Source organism: Ailuropoda melanoleuca, chromosome 12 (assembly GCF_002007445.2).
Source record: "Ailuropoda melanoleuca isolate Jingjing chromosome 12, ASM200744v2, whole genome shotgun sequence".
NCBI lineage: Eukaryota > Metazoa > Chordata > Mammalia > Carnivora > Ursidae > Ailuropoda > Ailuropoda melanoleuca.
In genome coordinates, this window is record NC_048229.1 from 40,517,878 (window position 1) to 40,536,764 (window position 18,887).

General features: G+C 45.9%; 1 long non-coding RNA gene across 1 annotated transcript; it reads right to left on the reverse strand.

Moving 5' to 3' along the window:
- Positions 1–4,913: 4,913 nt before the first annotated feature.
- LOC117795155 lies at positions 4,914–18,813 on the reverse strand. Its single transcript, XR_004618994.1, has 4 exons — positions 17,120–18,813; positions 13,732–13,815; positions 6,068–6,138; positions 4,914–5,036 (listed from the first exon to the last, which is right to left on the reverse strand). It is a non-coding gene; the product is annotated as an uncharacterized LOC117795155 (long non-coding RNA).
- Between the last annotated feature and the right edge of the window lie 74 nt (positions 18,814–18,887).

Below are 18,887 nucleotides of genomic sequence, written 5' to 3' on the forward strand. Positions count from 1 at the left end.
TCCCACAACTGTATCCTTAACCTAGTCTCAGCTCACCTGGGTGGGGGGTCTAGGTACAGCGAAAATGAAGTTTTTTACCTAAAAGTGCATTGGGACTGCAAAGCGCCTTATAAATGGGGAAGGAGAAAGGTTTTTGAAAGTCCCTGTTAAGGGCGCCTGGGTGGCTCAGTCGGTTGGGCAACCCATCCCTGATTTCAGCTCAGGTCATGATCTCAGGGTCCTGAGACGGAGCCCCACCTCCAGCTCTGTGCTGGGCGTGGAGCCTGCTCAAGATTCTCTCTCTCCCTCCCTTCCTCTGCCCCTCCCCCCCCAAAGAAAAAGATTAAAAAAAAAAAAAGTCTCTCCGAACACTGCCAGGGGGACGGGGGCGGTTCCACCACCAGCAGGGGCTCCCCAGGTCACTAGCTTTGTGGATGGTGTTTCCTTGAGCAGACACTCTGCAGGGGAGAGTCAACACGTTTCCTGCTTTCCAGGTGGCGACCCGGAAGCAGCATCATGATCAGGGAGCAGCGACCAAGAAGTACTATCACCAACCGCGAGGCCGGGGACCTGGAGTTTCTGTCGGAGGAGTTGCTGTTTGAATCGGGTCTTAGAAACACTGTGAGAGAGCACTTCCTCCGTGTTTCACACTGGCCCGACTTCACTATAACCCCGGGGTCCCAAAGGTCTGGTCTTGCACCCCAGGGGAGCCCTGAGGATGGGGCTTCGCGACCTTCGCCTGTGGCTACAGGCAGGCGGCGTGCCGCACTCCCCGCACAGCTCTGTTCACGAGCAAGGTTCTCTACAGTCGGGAATGAGCTAGACTTGCAGAGACTCATCCTTGGATGCACGTGAAAATCCTCAGGGGGAGCCTTTAACGCTCTGGCCTCAGGCTCGTTAAAATCAGACTCTGGGAGGAAGGGAGCCTTGTCTCAGGAGGTTTTACCCTCTCCCCACCCCGCAGCCCAGAGTGAGCACCACCGAGAGGCAGCGCCCATCAAACTTTCGTGTGCACAGGAATTGCCTGGGGGTCTTGACAAAACGCGCATCTTGATTCAGCAGGTCTGGTCTGGGGGCCTGAGATTCCACTTTCCTAACAAGTTCCCAAGATGCCGCTGGTACCTGGACCACCGTGGCGGAGGGAAGCGGGAACTCGGACGGCGGGGCTCGTGGTTCTTGCGCCCTCTGGTGGTCAAAACTTCCCTAGCAGCGCCCGGCGGAGAAGAACTGATGTTGCAAGCCGCCTCCATTAGATTCAATTTCAAGAGTATTTCTAGATTCTTCCCCAGAGCCTGGCCACTGACGTCTTCATTTCAGCGTTGCAATAGCCTGTGTGCAAACCTGCCTGGACTCCTGACCTACAAAACTGTGAAGTAATAAATGGGTGTTGCTCAAGCTGTTAAATTTGTGGCAATTCGTCATGCAACAATAGAAAAGCAATACAGGGACTTTTACAGGCTTTACGATAATAGGCCAAGTGAGACTCTCAAGCCCACAGGCTTGGCGCAGCGGCCCTGCACAATGCCTTTGATGGATCTATTCCCAGCCTCCCACTCAACCGGAGAAGAGGGAGAAACGATTGTATTCCTTTTTTTTTTTTTTTAAGAGTTTATTTATTTGGGAGAGAGAGAGAGAGGGAGGAAGGGAGGGGCAGACGGAGAGAGAGAGAGAAACTCAAGCTGACTCCGCACTCAGCATGGGGCCCGATGGGGGGGCTCTACATGGGGAAGGGGCTTCATCCCAAGACCCTAAGATCAGACTTGAGCCAAAACCAAGAGTCCTACGCCCAACTGACTGCACCACCCCAGCGCCCCAACTGTATTTCTTATTTATCAGCATTACACCTGCTATTTCTCACGACTACACACCTCTGTTCACCTTATGAGCTCTGTTGTCACTGACACTCATGAAAGCTCAGGGATAGAGTGGGGGCTAGTTTGCTCTCTGTGGCAGACTGTATTTTCCAAAGATGAATGCCATCCTACGTGCCCTCCTTACAGTAAGACCTTCGACGCAGACGCTCCTCCATCAAGATGTGGGATCTGCAGCCCCTCCCCCTGAGTCCAGCAGGCCCGACTATGGTGGGGATGACACCAGGTGTCTTTCGAGGCTAAGTACTAAAAGACGGTACCCTCTGCCTCAGTTTCTCTCAGGAGAAGCCCAGGCGCTGTGCTGTGAGGAAGCTCTAGCGTCCACATAGAAGGGTCGCCTATAGGTGTCCTGGCCACAGCGCCCCCTGCTGGGAGGCACCATCAATTGCAGACGTGTGAGTGAGAACCTGGAGAAGATTCCAGCTCCCTGTCTTCAGGCTGCCCCAGCCAATGCTGAGTGTAGCAGACATGAGCCGCCCCCACTGACCCTGTCCAAACTGCAGATGTGTAAGCAGTACAAATGTTGTTTTAAGCCACTCAACTGTGGCTTATTGTTATGGGGCCATAGGTAACTGGAACACTCTCAGACCTGCATTTAACCAGGTGTGGGGTGGCAGTGAGGAACTCTGGTTTCAATTAATTACAGACAAGTTACCTATTTTTCATTATTTACTATTTTCACCAGGCCTTCTCCTTAGGAATTAAGTTCAATGCTTAGAAACTATCAGGAGGGGCACCTGGGTGGCACAGCGGTTAAGCGTCTGCCTTCAGCTCAGGGTGTGATCCTGGCGTTATGGGATCGAGCCCCACATCAGGCTCCTCTGCTATGAGCCTGCTTCTTCCTCTCCCACTCCCGCTGCTTGTGTTCCCTCTCTCGCTAGCTGTCTTTATCTCTGTCAAATAAATAAAATATTTAAAAAAAAAAAACTATCAGGAAATCGGCCCTCATGTATTTTAGAATGATTGGCATTTTTATAACTTTTCTTCTTTGCCACTTAATTCATTGAAAAATTTGTCTCCTCAAAGAGTTCTCAAGAATAGGTATTTTCCTGCAGATTCTCCCTCACCTACGGGAGGCCAACTTCTACGAGGGCCTACAATGCCTCCCTGTCCCCGACCTGTCATTGGTGTAATCTTCCTAGAGGAAGGTGGACCTGACCTTGTGACTGGTTTCTAATGAATAGAACATGGCACAGGTGATATGAGGTCGCTCCCATGATTAGATGACAGATATTGTGACTTCTGTCTTGCTAGCAGACTCAAGGGCCTTCCTGGATTAAACACTTTGATGACACAGCTGCCACGTTGGAGAGGAGAAGGACCCGAAGGCAGCCTCTGGCCCACAGCCAGTGAAGAACTGAAGCTCTCAGTTCGACAGCCCATGAGAAAGGAATGAACTAGAAAGTGCCTTCTTCCTGGTTGAGGCAGGAGAGGAGACATCAGCCCTGGCTGGCATCCCCATTGCAGCCGCAGGAGAGACCCAGAGCAGGGCACCCAGCTTGGCTGTGCCAGGACTTCTGACCCACAGAAACTGGGGGATAATACATGTGTGTTGCTCTAAGCCACCAAGTCTTGGGGTCATTTGTTACGCAGCAGGAGATCACTAACACACACTCCGGCTGCCTGCGTGTCCTCTCTTTAACAGAACCTCTGTCACGCTCAGTCTAAACATGTGTCCACACTGACCACACATACCAGAGTCCTTGCCCAAGCACGCGGGCCTGTGTCTAAGTGAAGGGGGAATTCAGGTCCACGCCAGTCACGTGGCTTCTTGCCTGTGCGTCTCTGTCTGTGTTTGGCGAGCCTGTCTTGGAACACTGACTCTCTTCATCACCCCTATAAATCTTCTCCCCTGGAGCCTGGGTTGGATTCAGGTAAAGCCTCAGACACATGCCCCATCCCTGAATATTGCAAACTCACGCTCTCCCCCGCTGGGCCAGGCTGAGCTCAGACCCTGCAAAACACGTGGCTTCCTCAGGATGTACGGGCTTTTCCTGTGGCAGGAAGAATCATTTCCCCTGAGCCAAGGGCTTTCTTTCACGTGAGCCCCGGCCTCCCCTTCTCTGGCAGGGCTGGACCGAGATCCTCAGGTCAGAAGATACTTAACGCTCCTCAGCGTTGGCATCTAAGAAGTCTTGCCCAGTACAGTGATGGACTGGGGCATCCAGAAGACAGCAGGAGCAGAAGCGGATTTCTGGGCTGAGTTTTATCTGAAGACTAACATTTTAAGGCGGATGAATGGAAGCTGGGGCCCCTTGGGCATCTCTGCTTCCCCTCTCTGCACCCACATCCACCTACTTATATATCGTGTGAGAACAGAAGTTGTTTTCCCCACAAAGATCGCCTTCAAACCCCTGACCTTTCCTTTTGTCGTCACACATTATGTTTTTAATTTGTGTTCTGTAAACCAGAACCAAACACCATACACCCGGAAAAACAGACCTGTTTTGGTTCCCTAACGCTAGATTTTTCCCCAGGACTTTTGGGGTCACATCTTCCATGGTTTTCAGACCCAGACAAAGAAGATGTTTTCTAGATTCTGGAGCCGGGCATACTTTAGTTACCACCCCACGTTATGAAAAAGGGTTCAGCAAGGCTAGTTAGGTAAACACCCTTGAGATGGCAGACAGTGCGATCAGAGCCGAGTGGCCTTCCCGCCCTGGGCAGAGATTACAGACGGTCTCCTTCTCGGAGAAACGTCCATGCACCTTGCTCTATGGGGACATGCTCTGAATGAGTTTCCTGTGAGAAAGAAGAGAAATGGGAGGCACACCCTTGTGCAAGTTCCTTCTTTTGACGGTGGGCCTGACTTCATGACTTGCTTCTAACCAATTGAATATGGCATATGCGAAGGGACGTCACTTCCATGATTAGGTTACAAAAGACTGTGACTTCTGTCTTACTAGCAGGCTCCTTCGATTCCCGGCTTGTACGCTTTGATGATGCGTTGGTGTGTGCAGTATGGAGACCCCTGAGATGCAGCAAAGCAGCATGGGCAACAGAAAATAATGGTTTCAGGGAGGATGTATTGGCAGAGCTATGTGTTAATTTGTGTGTCCATTCCACAAATATTCACTGAGTATCTACTAGGAGTCCGGCGCCATCTTAGAAAGTGGTGCTCCAGAGGAGGACAAGGCCTAGAGAGCCACCCTCTCAAATCTGGTCCATTCCCGGTGATGCAGAGGCCTAAACATAAGGCATGGGAGTCCATGAAATACATAAGTTAGCATGAAAAAGTATTTTTAAATATTAATCTCAGCTTTGGGGTGGTCTTTCTGTGTATGATGTCAGAAACATAAAGCCATAAATAAAACACAAATAAAATGCTAAAAATAATCGCTCTTCATATAACAAAGGGTTAACTTTCTGCATATATAAAGAACCTCTAAAAATCAATAAGAAAAAACAATGATCTAGTTTAAAAATGGGTGAAGACTATGATGAGATAGTTCAAAGAAAAGGTAAATCTAAGGTCTCTTAGACATAAAAACCCCCTCAAGCTCGTTCATCTTGAGAGAAACATCAACGGCCTTCTACATACATGCTCTGTTTTCTACAACAACCTATGGTTCAGAGAAGCCAGGACACCACAACCTCACCAACCGCACACCCAATGCCAGATTACATTTTCGTTTTGGCTCCTCCCACTATCACTTTTAGCCTCATGATCTCTTTATTTACTGTATCGACCATTTATTTATTCATTCGGAAGCTTTCTCTTGTGGCCATCGTGTGCCTTGGCACTGAGCAAGATTGGGGTCGCGTCAATGGGTAAGTTGGTTCCTTGTGCGGAGTGAACTAATATAACGAAATATTTCTTCCTGTAGATGGCATTCATTGAGCACCCATCATCAGTCAAACCTCTTACATGTAAGTACAGGTTTTCACAAATGCTATAAATTACCTTCCACTTTCCGTCACCCCTATGTTGGAGCTAGCAACCTGAAGGATGGAGAAGTTTAGGGACCTGGCCATTTCACAGTTTTTACGGAATGAGGTCAGACATAGGAGACTCAAAACCCCTTATTCTTCAGTGTTTGCGAATACCGTATTAAACCTTGGCCTTGACTCATTCTGGACGATCCATGGACCCCAGGGCTGGACCCAGGCCTGGACAGAAGCCATCCCACACAGGGAACCCAAACCAGGGCAGCCAGGGAGAATTATTTCCTAGTGTTTTCCTTTTACCCACTTTCCACCCAGCCTGCTGTCCGTACCTGCGCCTCTGGTACGCACAACGTCCTCGGCGTCTGCTCTGGGTTGATTCCCTTCAAGGATTCTGCTGATCCTGTCAATAGATTCAAGCAATATTTTTTATTTGGTGGATCCTTCAGTATCAATTTTTTAATTTGAGAATCACATAAGAAATGGTAGCAACAAATGGCATTTCTCTAGCGCTTTAGAATTTACAAAGTGGTCTCACATAGAGGAACCTAGTGAACCACATCTGAGAAACGAGGAGCCTAAAGCCTAGAGGGAAAAGTTGTGGCCTGAGGGAAAGTTGAATCCAGAATTAGAACTCAAATCTTTAGACTTTGCTGTAACAAAAGTCACATGTCTCCATGGAAGAAGATCTGTAAGAGAGAGAAGGTTTGGGAATGATGTCAGGGGATCGGCAGGGTATGTGACAAGACGGGGTCAGGAGTTCTGTAGAAAAGGGGGAATCTTATAAGTTAGTAGGCATTTTGCGGGAGAATGAATGAAAGAAATAAGTACGGAGGGAGGAAATATCAAGACACATCTGTAAAATGACAGGAGGGAGTGATGAGATTGAAAAGAGAGAATGAGGACGCAGTCCTCAGAGACTCATCCACACTGATCCTCGACGAAGGGGGGCCAGGAGCTCTCTAGTGCTGTGTCCAGAGCATAACATTTGGAAGAGGGTATGCTAGACCTCGGACCAATTCTGCCTTATTAACCACGTGCCATCAGGCCACTCTCTTAATCTATCACTTCGTCTCTTTGACTGTGAAATGGATGTAATTCCAAAGGTCAGTGCTGGAGATCAAGTTCTAGAACGTCCATTAAAATACTTTGTGAGCAATCGAACATGGGTAAGTGTCAGGATTCTAATCAATTTCCCTGAAAATCCTCCTGATTCATTTCCAACTCGTTCATGTAACATCTCTACATTTAAAATCCGCTGTGTGGATCTTGCAATGGTTTATATCCTGTGGCTTCTACCGCACTAGATCGACCTTACTCAGGAGCCCTCGCCCTGCATGAGATTTGGTTGGCGGAAGTGAAGCAGTTGTAGAAGGTCCCGGGGTTTTTTTAATTAATTAATTTATTTGAGAGAGAGAGCATGTGAGTTGGAGGGGCAGAGGGAGAGAGAGAGAATCTCAAGCAGACTCCCCGCTGAGTTCGGAGCCTGATGTGGGGCTCAATCCCAGGACCCTGAGATCATAACCTGAGCCGAAATCAACAGCCTGACCCTTAACCGACTGAGCCCCCAGGCGCCCCCAAGGTCCAGTTCTTATAAGCAATCCCTTATCCCAGCATCCTCGGAGACGTTCTGCTTCCCTGGCTGAATTCAGATGGATAGACAGCAGCGGTACGGTGAGTGGTTCCAGGGAACAGAAACTGAAGGATGGGAATCTGGACCGGGTTCTCTGATGTGACCAGATTTAACTGCATTCACGCCCCTGTTTCTGATGGTAAAGGAGACGTTGGTTGTCTGTGGCAGGCAGTGGCACACTAGTGACTAAATTTGTTGCCTGTGTAGAGTAATGCCTGAGGTGAAGCGTTGATTGCCAAAGCCTCCATTTCAAAAGAAATCCGCTCCAGATAAACATATTGCCAGCCGTATGACACAGCTACTAGTAAAATAACCACATAAGGAAGTAGGCACCCCCACACCCGTGAAGTTCTCCTTTCAGCAGACACTGGGTGACCATGAAAACTTACATTCCCTGGGGCACCTGGGTGGCTCAGTCCATTGAGTGTCCAACTCTTGGTTTTGGCTCAAGTCATGATCTCAGGGTCATGAGATCGAGCCTGGTGTTGGGCTCCCTGCTCAGCGCAGTCCGCTTGAAGATTCTCTCCCTCTGCTTCTCCCCCCATGTGTGCTCGCTCTCTCTCTCTTCCTCTAAAATAGATAAATACATCTTAAAAAAAATAAATGACACTCCTTGAGTGACCCTGCCTCCAGTCTCCCGTGCCCTGATTCCCACTCTTATGCTTCAAATTAGCCAATACAGAGTGACTTCATGAAACCCCAGAGACCCCATCCTCAGACCCTAATAAAGACAGAGCCCCAGGTCTGCATCCTCTCTCTGTCTCTGACCTCGCTCTGTGGCCCCAGCATGCCGAGACTTGTGAGTCATTAGTCTTGTTTTTCAAAATTCCCCGATGGTTTTCCCCGAAGTGCATCCTGCCATCAAAGTAAGAACAACAAGATCCAGTCTGCCACAACATCGGCCCTGCTGGGGGAAATGTCTGGGGCTCCCTACAAGTTAATGGGCCTGGCAAGGGCCTCAGGTGTTCCTAGCTGAGAACATTACCTGCGACAGGCTGGGACCAACACGACACCCGAAATCAAGGTACTTGTCCTAAAGTGTCTCTGAGGTAAGGTTCTGGACGACCAACCACAGAGGTGCTCCCGTAGATCATTTTAGTGAAAATTTAGAAAGGAGTGTAATGAGGTTGGTTGGTTGCTTCAAAATACAGAAAGAAAATGAGCTCAGGGCTTCAAATTCTCAGCTCAAAGTCAAGGTAAGGGATGCAAAGCTTTTACGACTGTCCTAAAAGAAACCCTCATCTCCCTCGGCCACTGAGTTGAGATTTCTGAAAACTGAACCCAAAGTCTAATCCTGCGGATGGTTGAACTATAATACAGATCAAACCCCCAAGTTCGCATGGTCTCATGTTAAGGCAAAGGCATCTCAGAGATTTGAAAATCCAGGGGTTACAAGAAAACAGCTGGTTGACTCAGGGATGTGTGGGTGCTGTAGCTGAGTTACAGGAGAGGGAAGAGTAAGATAGAGAATGTTGGTGAATAGCGTGGCGACTCCATTTAATCCTCAAGGGCTGGAACCCTGAGGAGTGGGCCTGGGGAGCAGGGGGTGGCTTGGCTGAGCTTTTGGAGAGGACGATGAGAAGCTATGCGATGCTGGCATGTAGTTTGGGTTTCAAGTCTCGGGTATCTGTCGTATGTATGGAGCGAGAATTGATATCATTATCATTTGAGGCATTTGTTGGTAAGAACTTGTGTATTTTGAAAGAAACAACAACGGAAACACTCCTAGCATAAAATGGACAACTTGATTACTGGTAACTTGATGGCTTTATATACATTTTCTTCTTAAAGTTCATAGCAGTCTGTTTGTGGACGAGGCTTCTGGAGAAGCTAACAAGCAGCTGAGCCAGGAGTCAAACCCGTGCCTGAGCCTAGACACACAGACGCGAATATCACTGTCCTGCATCTCCTGAGGTGGCCTTAAAACGAATTTACTTAAAGACGTACAAAAATACACTAATAAATTAAAAACATAATGACAAACATTAATCTTGGAACTATAATTTACCAAGACAGGCGGAAAAGGGGAGAGGAAACCGAAAAAGAGATATAAACCCCAAAGAAATCTTAAAAGTAGCCTGAGAGGTACCATTTCCACACCACAGACAATAAGACATCAGGCCCAACCACCTTGACAATCAAGTTTCATGAAAAATGCTAGGGAATTATTTTTTGATTACTTGAAAGGGGATTCCTAAATTTCAATGGAAAGAATAATTGAGAAGGAAATAGTAATACTTCAAAAACAATCAATAATGAAGAAGCACTAGAAGACATGAACAGACATGTGTCCAAAGAAGACAGGCGGATGGCCAACAGACACATGAAAAGATGCTCAACTTCACATCCAGGACATGCTCGTTCACATTCCTGACTCACTTCAGGCTAAAGGAATGGCAGACGTAGGACACCTCTGAGAGGCAGAGCCTTTAAAGGGGGATATAGACCTCACTATGTCTCTTCCTAAATGAACTCAATACAGTACCCTAAAAATGAGGTAATTGGGGGTCGCAGATCTATCACTCCTACGTTACTTGACAGAGGGCTTCTCATCTCCACATGGAGCCCCTACGGCACATCTATTCTACCTGTAAAGAAACCTAATGTAAGGGTTACCAATTTGTCCAAGAATTCTGAGCCATAAATAAAATTGTAAAATGCGTATTGTTTTTCCCAAACCCCAACACTATCTTTGCTTCTATGCCCTCTGACACAACTTCTTTCATCACAGTTGATCTATGCTCCGCTTTCTTCAGCAGACCCCCTTTATCCAACTCCCAATACCTATTCACCCTCGCCTGTGAAAATCAACAATGTACCTGGACCATCGTGCTCCAGGGTTTCTCCAAAGTCCCCCCACTTGTTTTGCCTGAATGTTAAGTGTAAACCTGAAGATTTCTGGGCTTCTCTTATAATTCAATGCTCAGCAATATGTGGGGGACCTTGTTTGTTCTACTGGGTTCAGTAACTCGCGGTCAGACACTTAATACTTATTAGAAGCTCTGGTTTGTGTTAACTTTAAAAATAAAACTGTCAATGATTTTTACCAGCAAAATGGGTTTATTCAGAGTTGCAGAGAATTACAATTCGGGACATGCAAGCTATAGCAAAACCATAGGCAAGTCCGAAGAACAAAGGAGAGGAATGCTCTTTTATAGAGAAAAGGGGGCAGTTGGGAGGGGCTGTTAGCAACATAAAGTCCATTGGAGTAAACTGGGAGTCCAAAGTGTAGTGGCTTTTCATTGGCTGAGTTGTGACTCTCTCACTGGCTGGTCTGTTGCTGGGCAAGGAAAAATCTTCCTTCTCCCTCCTGGGGTAGTAAAGGAAGCTTCTTCCTGTTGGAAAATGCAAAGCATGTCTCTTCCTGTTGGCTCTGCAAAGGGCTGTGAGGAGTGGCACAGTGTGAGAGCTCCCCCTTCTGGCCTCCTGACTCCATTTGAAATGACATTTCCTTTAATTCAGTTCCACAGTTCTAGCTCAAAAGCGATCTGCTATCTATGCAGATATTAATTCTCCTAGTCTTAACTAAAGTGCAGGCCCTTGTGAGAATCATAAGTTCTGCTATCTGGGATGAATCCTGTTACCTGGGATGATTTTGTGACAGGCTGAGACTCATATTCATAGGGTTCTGGAAATCTGTAACGGCATATGCTGCCTGGAATGTTCCTTCTGAGGTGAGGAGATAAGATCCATCAACAAAGAGGGTGAGGTCTGGGTCTGTAAGGGGAACCTCTAAAACGTCCGGATGAGGAAGGGTTAAGTTTCAGGGGCTGCAATGCAGTCACATGGTTATCTTCCAGTTAGGAAAAGAAGAGCACAAGGTTAAGATTTCCAACAATAGGGGATGGAAATGTGAGAAGGGGAGAGCAAACAAACCTCAAGAGAGGCAAGCTGAGAGGTAAAACATATATGTATGTAGGATTTTCAGGTAGGAGAAGGATCTGGGCATCATGGGATACATAAAATTCAGGGTATGACCCAACACAAGATCCATTGTAACTTGAACCAATTTTGCTGTTGCCACGACTGCTCTAAAACAAGAGAAGTCTTCTGCCACACAGTCTGGAGTGAGGCTAAAATACTCAATGGGCCTTTAGTTTCCATTAAGCTTCCAAGATAAGGCACCTAAAGCATGTCCTCTCCCAGGAGTGACTGGAGAAAGGGGCAAAGGATAGTTTGTTTGTCTCAAAGTGGAAGCAGAGGAAAGGAAGGTTTTTAAGGATTAGAATGCCATCATGGAAAGTGAGTCCCATTGTAGAAGGTCAAGCAGTTTCCTAAATTATACCATATAAAGGGGATGCTACATTAGAAAAAATAGGACTTCACTTCCTACAACATCCAATTAATCCTAGAAAGCCCCAGAGTTGTCTTTTTGTTTCAGGCAGAGGGTAGTTAAAGATGGTCTTGACTGTCCTGAGGAAAAGGGTTTTCCCTCAGGGGAGATACCATGTTCTAAATATTGCACCTGGACAGCAAAGTTGTATTTTATCCCGTGAAACCTTACATTCCTTGTAAATGTGAAACTAAATAAAGAAAATCTCCTTTAAAATGGAGTTGGGGGGTGCCTGGGTGACTCAGTCAGTTAAGCGTCCAACTCTTGATCTCACCTCAGGTCTTGATCTCAGGGTCGTGAGTTTAAGCCTCACATTGGGCTCCATACTAGGCATGGAGCCAACTAAAAACAATAATAATAAAATAAAGTCTTTTAACAAATAAAAATTAAAAAATTAAATGGAGTCGGGAAGCCAGAAGGGGGAGCTCTCACACTGTACCACTCCTCACAGCCCTTTGCAGAGCCAACAGGAAGAGACGGTACTTTGCATTTTCCAACAGGAAGAAGCCTCCTTTACTACCCCGGGAGGGGGAAGGAAGATTTTCTCCTTGCCCAGCAACAGACCAGCGAATGAGAAACTGATACAACTCAGCCAGTGAAAAGCCACTACACTTTGGACTCTCAGTTTACTCTAGTGGACTTTTTGTTGCTAACAGCCCCTCCCCACTCCCCCTTTTCCTCTATAAAAGAGCGTTCCTTTCCTTTATTTTTCGGACTTGCCTATGGTTTTGCTGTAGCTTGCATGTGTCGAATTACAATTCTCTGCAACTCTGAATAAACCCATTTTGTTGGTAAAACAATCGACAGTTTCATTTTTAAGGTTAACAGTATTATTATTAACTGGTATTTACGACTGCAACTGGAACACCAATTAAATATGGGAAATGTGTGGCTGATCGCTTAGAGGATTTATTATTACCAAAAGAAGTGGATGTAGTTAAAATAGAAACTCATATGGGCAATAAGACCCCACAGCAAAGGGGGAACTTGCTAAAGCTAGCCACTCACAAACATGCCGATCCAGCCACTCACAAATCCGTCCCAATTCCACAACAACCGGACAGAATATTAAATCTACTCTGCCTTCCATCTAGCCCTCAAATAGAAGAAATGAAAAGCCCTCAGTTCAAAGCGCCTAAGATTGAAAGATCGATTGGAAACAAGCTGGATGTCTTTTGCATCCAGATAAACTTTGGAGACACCCAGATGGCCGTTTGGGCTCTCCTCAATCCCTCTGCTGAAATGGAGTCTGTGATTTCCACAAAATGGGACAGAGAAACTAGATCAGCTATTCCGTTGGTATTCGTGGGAAAATTTTTCTCTTCACCTGGAACAATGGGCATTCCTTTGCCCCATTTGCTGAAAACATAATCCTGGTAAAGCTGTAATGGTGGGGCAAGGAAGAAAGCCACCTCCAGCAGGACCCTTTGCCTACTGGCAATTACATTTTATTCAATTTCCTTTATATTATGGTTATGAATATGTCCTTACCATTATTCATGTGTTCCCTCATTGAATCAAAGCTTTCCCATGTAGCAGGACCACTGCTACTGCTGTTGCTAAATTTCTATTAGAACAATTTTTCTCCATCTGGGTTGTTCCTTTTGCCCTGTCTTGATGGAGTGGGCAGGAGGATTATTAAATCTAAAATTGCAAAATTCTCAGAGAAACGGGGCCTTCCATGGTCCAAGGTTTTATCTTTGGCTTTGATGACTTTCTGATCTCTACCTTCAAGGCCACGTCAACTTTTCTTCTATGGGCTAATGACTGGAACATCTGTGAGAATTCCACACCCAGACATGGGCTACAGGAGATTCCAATGTGGTCAATTCAGACATTTGCAAATATAATAATGGACTTATTAACTATACCCATTCTTATCAACAGGTTAACACTATTTTTCCGCCTGTCTTCCCATCTAAACTACTCCATATATGGAGGTTGGAGATGTGGTTCTCTGGAGACAACACTATCAAAAGATTAACCTTGAACTTGGAAGTGTTCATATATGCAAGTCCCAATTTCCCTACCTGCAAACAGCAGCACTGTAGATCTGATCCTCTGTCCTCACACTTTTCTTGACATATCCTCTGCTCACGTCACACTTGTAAACTCTAAGAGAACCCACAATTTTAAAATTAATAAAAAGACTTTGTTTTTTAAGACTACTTTTAGATTTACAGGAAAAAAATGAACAGATAGTACACAGGGTTCCTATACACCTCCCCCAAATGCACATAACATCTTACATTATGTGATACATTTGTTACAATGAATGAATCAATTGGGGATGCATTATTATTAAGTGAGGCCCATAGTTGATTCAAATTTCCTGAGTTCTTAACCTAATGACCTTTCTATGTATCAGACTCCCATCCAGGATGCCATGTTGCATTCAGTTGTCACGTTTTTGTAGGCCCCTCTTGCCGATGACAGTTTCTATGATTTTCCTTGTTTTTGATGACATTGACAGTTTTGAGTAGTGCTGGTCCGGTATACCGTACGAGGTGCCTCTATGGGAATTTATTTCATGATTTTCTCATAATTAGAATGGGGTTAGGGGACTTGGGCAAGAAGATCATAGAGATAAAGTGTCATTTCCCCCACATCATATCAAAGGTACTGTGCTATAAGAAGAAGTATATTTGGTCTTTGTCTCTGGTCCCTGAACAAAACTCCTGAAACCCATGGAATTTCCTGAGTGATGGGAGTGTCTTTGTAGCTCCTAAGGAACCCCTTTTGAGTACACCTGAGTTTATGCTAATGAGCTGACTTAGGATGGGGCCCCTAGATAGCCTTAGGATGGGGCTGATCCCCAGAGAGAGCAAGGGATTTGAGGTTGAAAATTTCAGCTCCAGGCATTGATCTCTGGGAAGGGAGTTGGGGGGCATTACAGATTAAATCCTATAAGAACTCTTGAACAACAAACTTTGATAAGCTTCCAATTTGGTGAGCTGATCCACGTGCCTAGAGGGTGGCGCACCCCCATTTCATGGGGACAGAAGCGCCTGCATCTGGCACTCTTCCAGACCTGGCCCTTCATCTGGCTGTTCGTCAGTGTCCTTTATAATATCCTTTCTGATAAACTGGTAAGTGCAGGTAAATGTGTCCCTGAGCCCTGTGAGCCATTCTAACAAATGCTCAAATCCAAGGAGCATTTATAGTCAGCTAGTCAGGAGCATAGGCAATATGGACTTGGACTTGGCATCCGAAGTAGGGGATAGTCTTGTGAGACTGAGCCTTTAATCTGCAGGCTATGATGCTAACTCCAGGTAGAGTCAGAATTGAGTCAGATTTGTAGGCCATCCAGTCAGTGCCTGCTGAGAATGGGAGAACTGCATGGTGCTCTTGGAGAGTTCAGAAAGGGACCCACACAAATCCACTCAACTTATCTTTGACAGATGACCAAGACCAATGGTCAAGACCATCTACCAATGGAGACAGGGTAATCTTTTCAACAGAGGGTGCTGGAACAACTAGACATCCACATATTAAAAAAAAAAAAAGAATCTAGACACAGACCTTTCATCTACACAAAATTTAACTCGAAATTGTTCACAGACTTAAATTTAAAGTGCAAAACTGCAAACCTCTTGGAAGAGAACATAGGATAAAATCTGAATGACCTTGTGTTTGGCTGTGACTTTTTATATACTGTACCAAAGGACGGTCCATAAAAGAAAAAATTGATTAACCGGACTTCATTAAAATTAAAAACGTCTCCTCTGTGAAAGGCACTGTCAATCGAATAAGAACACAAGCTTCAGATTGGAGGAAATTTTTTTTTTGCAAAATGTGTATCTGATAAAGGACTGCAAGCTAAAACAAAGGACTTCTAACTCCCCAGAGAAAGTAAACAACCCAAATAAAAACTGGGCAAAAGATAGAGCAGATAGTTCACCAAAGACACACAGAGGGCAAATAAGCATATGAAAAGGTGCTCAGCACCAGATATCATTAGGGAAATGCAAATTAACACAACACCGACAGACCACTACACACCTATTAGAACTGCTAAAATCCAAACCACTGACAACGCTAAGCACTGCTCAGGATGCAAGCAACAGCAGCTCTTATTCATTGCTGGGGAGAGTGCAAAATGGTCCATTTGCTTTGGAGACAGTTTGGCAATTGCTTGCAAAACTCAACAGACTCTTAACACAATTCAGCAATTGCACTCTATGGTATTTACTTAAAAGAAGCGAAAACTTATGTCCACAGAAAAACCTGCATGTGGACGTTTATAGCACCTTTATTCATAATTGCCAGAAATGGGGAGTAACCCAGATGTCCTTCAGTGGGTGAGTGGATGTGTCAACCATGGTCCATCCAGACAATGGAATATTATGCAGTGCTAAAAAGAAATGAGCTATCAAGGGATGAAAAGACTTAGAGGAAACTTAAAATCAAGCACAAGCCCATAGGTAGTAAGAGCGGAGTTTACTAAAAATTACAAATACTTATTTTAACATATTAGTGCACAGAGGTATAAATACCTCTACCTTCTTCCTGGACAATAGAGAGAACTTGGAATATTCATCACTTTGTCCCATTTTGAGTACTATGATTTTTATGGTGTGCATGGTAATCGCATCGCTCCAAGGGCACAGGAGATAATATTCACATTTATACAGAGAATGAACAGTTACAGGAATCCACAGATATGCTCCTCTCTCAGACCCTCACTCCTATCTCCCCGAAGATTTCACCTGGAATCACTTTTCATTGTTCTTAAGTTATAATCATTAGAATTGCATTTTATGTGGGTTAATTTTCCATTAAAATTTTCATTTGTTGGGGCTTGAAATAATCTTATTTCAGATATCTTTTTTCTTGAGAGACAGTTTTGCTATGTATAGAAATCTAGATTGCTATTAATTTCTTCAGGTTTGAGAAGGTCCTTGCACAGTGTCCCTGAACCACAACTAATAGTGAGAACGAGAGCTGACAAGTCTCCTGGTATTAGGTTAGGTTAGGCTAGGAGCGTAAGTACAAGATTGAGATTGAGGCAGTGACTGGATGGGTTTTTGGGTTGTCACATAAAAGAGAGGCAATGAGTGTTGAATGCACAGGAGGAGTAAAAAAATGAGTATTTGGTTACCAAATTGATGGATTGTCTTGACATTGGTTATATGCTCATCAATCTCTCTCTCTCTTTTTTAAATATTTATTGACTTATTTGAAAGAAAGAGAGCGAGCAAGAGTGAGTAAGAGTGAGAGTGGGGAGAAGGGCAGCAGGAAAGGGGGAATCTCTAGCAGACACCCTGCTGAGCACGGAGCCTGACACAGGGCTTGATCTCATGGCCCCTGAGACCATGACCTGAGCCAAAATCAAGAGTGAGAAGCTTAATTGACCGAGCCACCCAGGCGGCCCCCACCAATCTCTTTTTCTCTTTCTGTACACCCCGCTTCCCTTACCTTTAATTTGGACCACATAAGTGAGTTTGGGGCAATGAAAAATGGACAGAAGCGACTGTGAAATTGTGTCTTCATTATGTCTTCATTTTGTGCCTTGTTCTGGTATGGCTTCCTTGGACCTCGGTTCCCACCTCTCCAGGAATTAGTGCTCCCTGGTGGGCTGCAGGTTCAGGCAGCCGGCTGACTGAGTCTTGCGAAGACAAGGCCTGGTAACCTCCAGCCGATGGACATGAAGCTGGGATGTCTCGCAATCAGATATTTGTACCTGGATCTGGCTGCTCGGAATGCCACAGGGTAGTCAGGAGAGGGGGGAGTGCTCGTTCCTGTGACAAAGATATTCTCCTTGATCAACCTCTACTTCTGAATTCTCTTCTCAACGAGGCCCTGACTTCCAGAATTCCATGTTCCTCTCTGCATTGCAGCAAGAATCCCAAAGTCAGTTTGACCAGAACAACCCTCCATATCTGATCACTGGTGACTTCTGATCGGGTCCCTCATTCCCCTACACCTCCCAGGTGACAGCTCACCATCCTAACCTGCCTTCAGCAAGAATCCTGTTAGGTGAGTTCAGCCAGAACCCATCCCCTAGCCCCCACCTGTTCCTTGGCTATAAATTCCCACTATTCCTTGTTCTACCTGGAGTTGATCTCAATCTCTCTCTCTCTCACTACAAGCACCTGTTGCGGTGGTCCCTATACCTAGCACAATAGGGCCTGGGAACGAGTCTTCCTTTTCATTCCTCAGCAAGTGTCTTGAATAATTTATTCTTTAACGCCTGAGAATTCGACATGAGTAATGACATAGCACCTTATAGAATGGACTTGAAACCATGTCGTTTCCATTACGTCCCCTCATGCTTGCGGACATTTAACCCTGAGGTTCTCAAATGTTGAATCATGCGGCCTGGAAGAATCCGTCCCTGGCACAATAGGCCTACCTGTTGTTTACGAAACGCTCCTGCATGATGTATTTTTTCTATGATGTATTTTAAATAATAAAATAAATTAGCCAAATGGTAAAAACTGTGCTTTCATGTAAACATGATCACCATCACCTATGCTGTTACTTGCTGAATGAGAGAGTCATTATTTTGACAAACATCCCGAGTTACCCTATAGAAAGGTGTCTCGGATTTGCCCTCCCACAGCGGGACTTGTGAAGACGGTGGTGTTGCTGCTGCTGCAGGCTCTGAAGTATCCAGCAGCAAATACGTGTGTGCCCTGTTACCTACCAAGAGTCCCTATTCTCAAACTGAATCTCCTGGAGACCTTGTTCACACACAGAAGGCTCGGCCCCACCCGCAGAATTTCTGAGTCCCTATTTTTGGGTTGTTGCCCAAGACCTTGCATTTTTAACAAATTTCCAGATGATGCTGATGCTGGTTTGAGACGCACTGAATCTGAGCTACGTTCAGTGTTAGTACGCAGACCCCGCAGATCAGGTGTTTATCTTCACTTGTCAGTGTGAACCCGGGCCCTCCTGAAGGTCTGAGAGGTGCAGGACTCGCCTCCACCCACGCACGCAAAAACAGGTCTCCCGTGATAGACCCCTAACGGCCACTGGGACTTGGCTCCAGGCAGACAGAGAAGTCTGGGGACGGCCCCGTTAAAAGGAAAAGCTCCCGAGCCCCTGACACCTAGAACCAGCGGTAACCAGCAAAAAGCAGGAAACCGGCGCGCGCACCGCCCCTGCGCACTGACTCCTCCCCCAGCACCGCCCCCTCGCACCGCCTCCCCCGCCCCCTGCGCGACTTCCCAACCACCGCCCC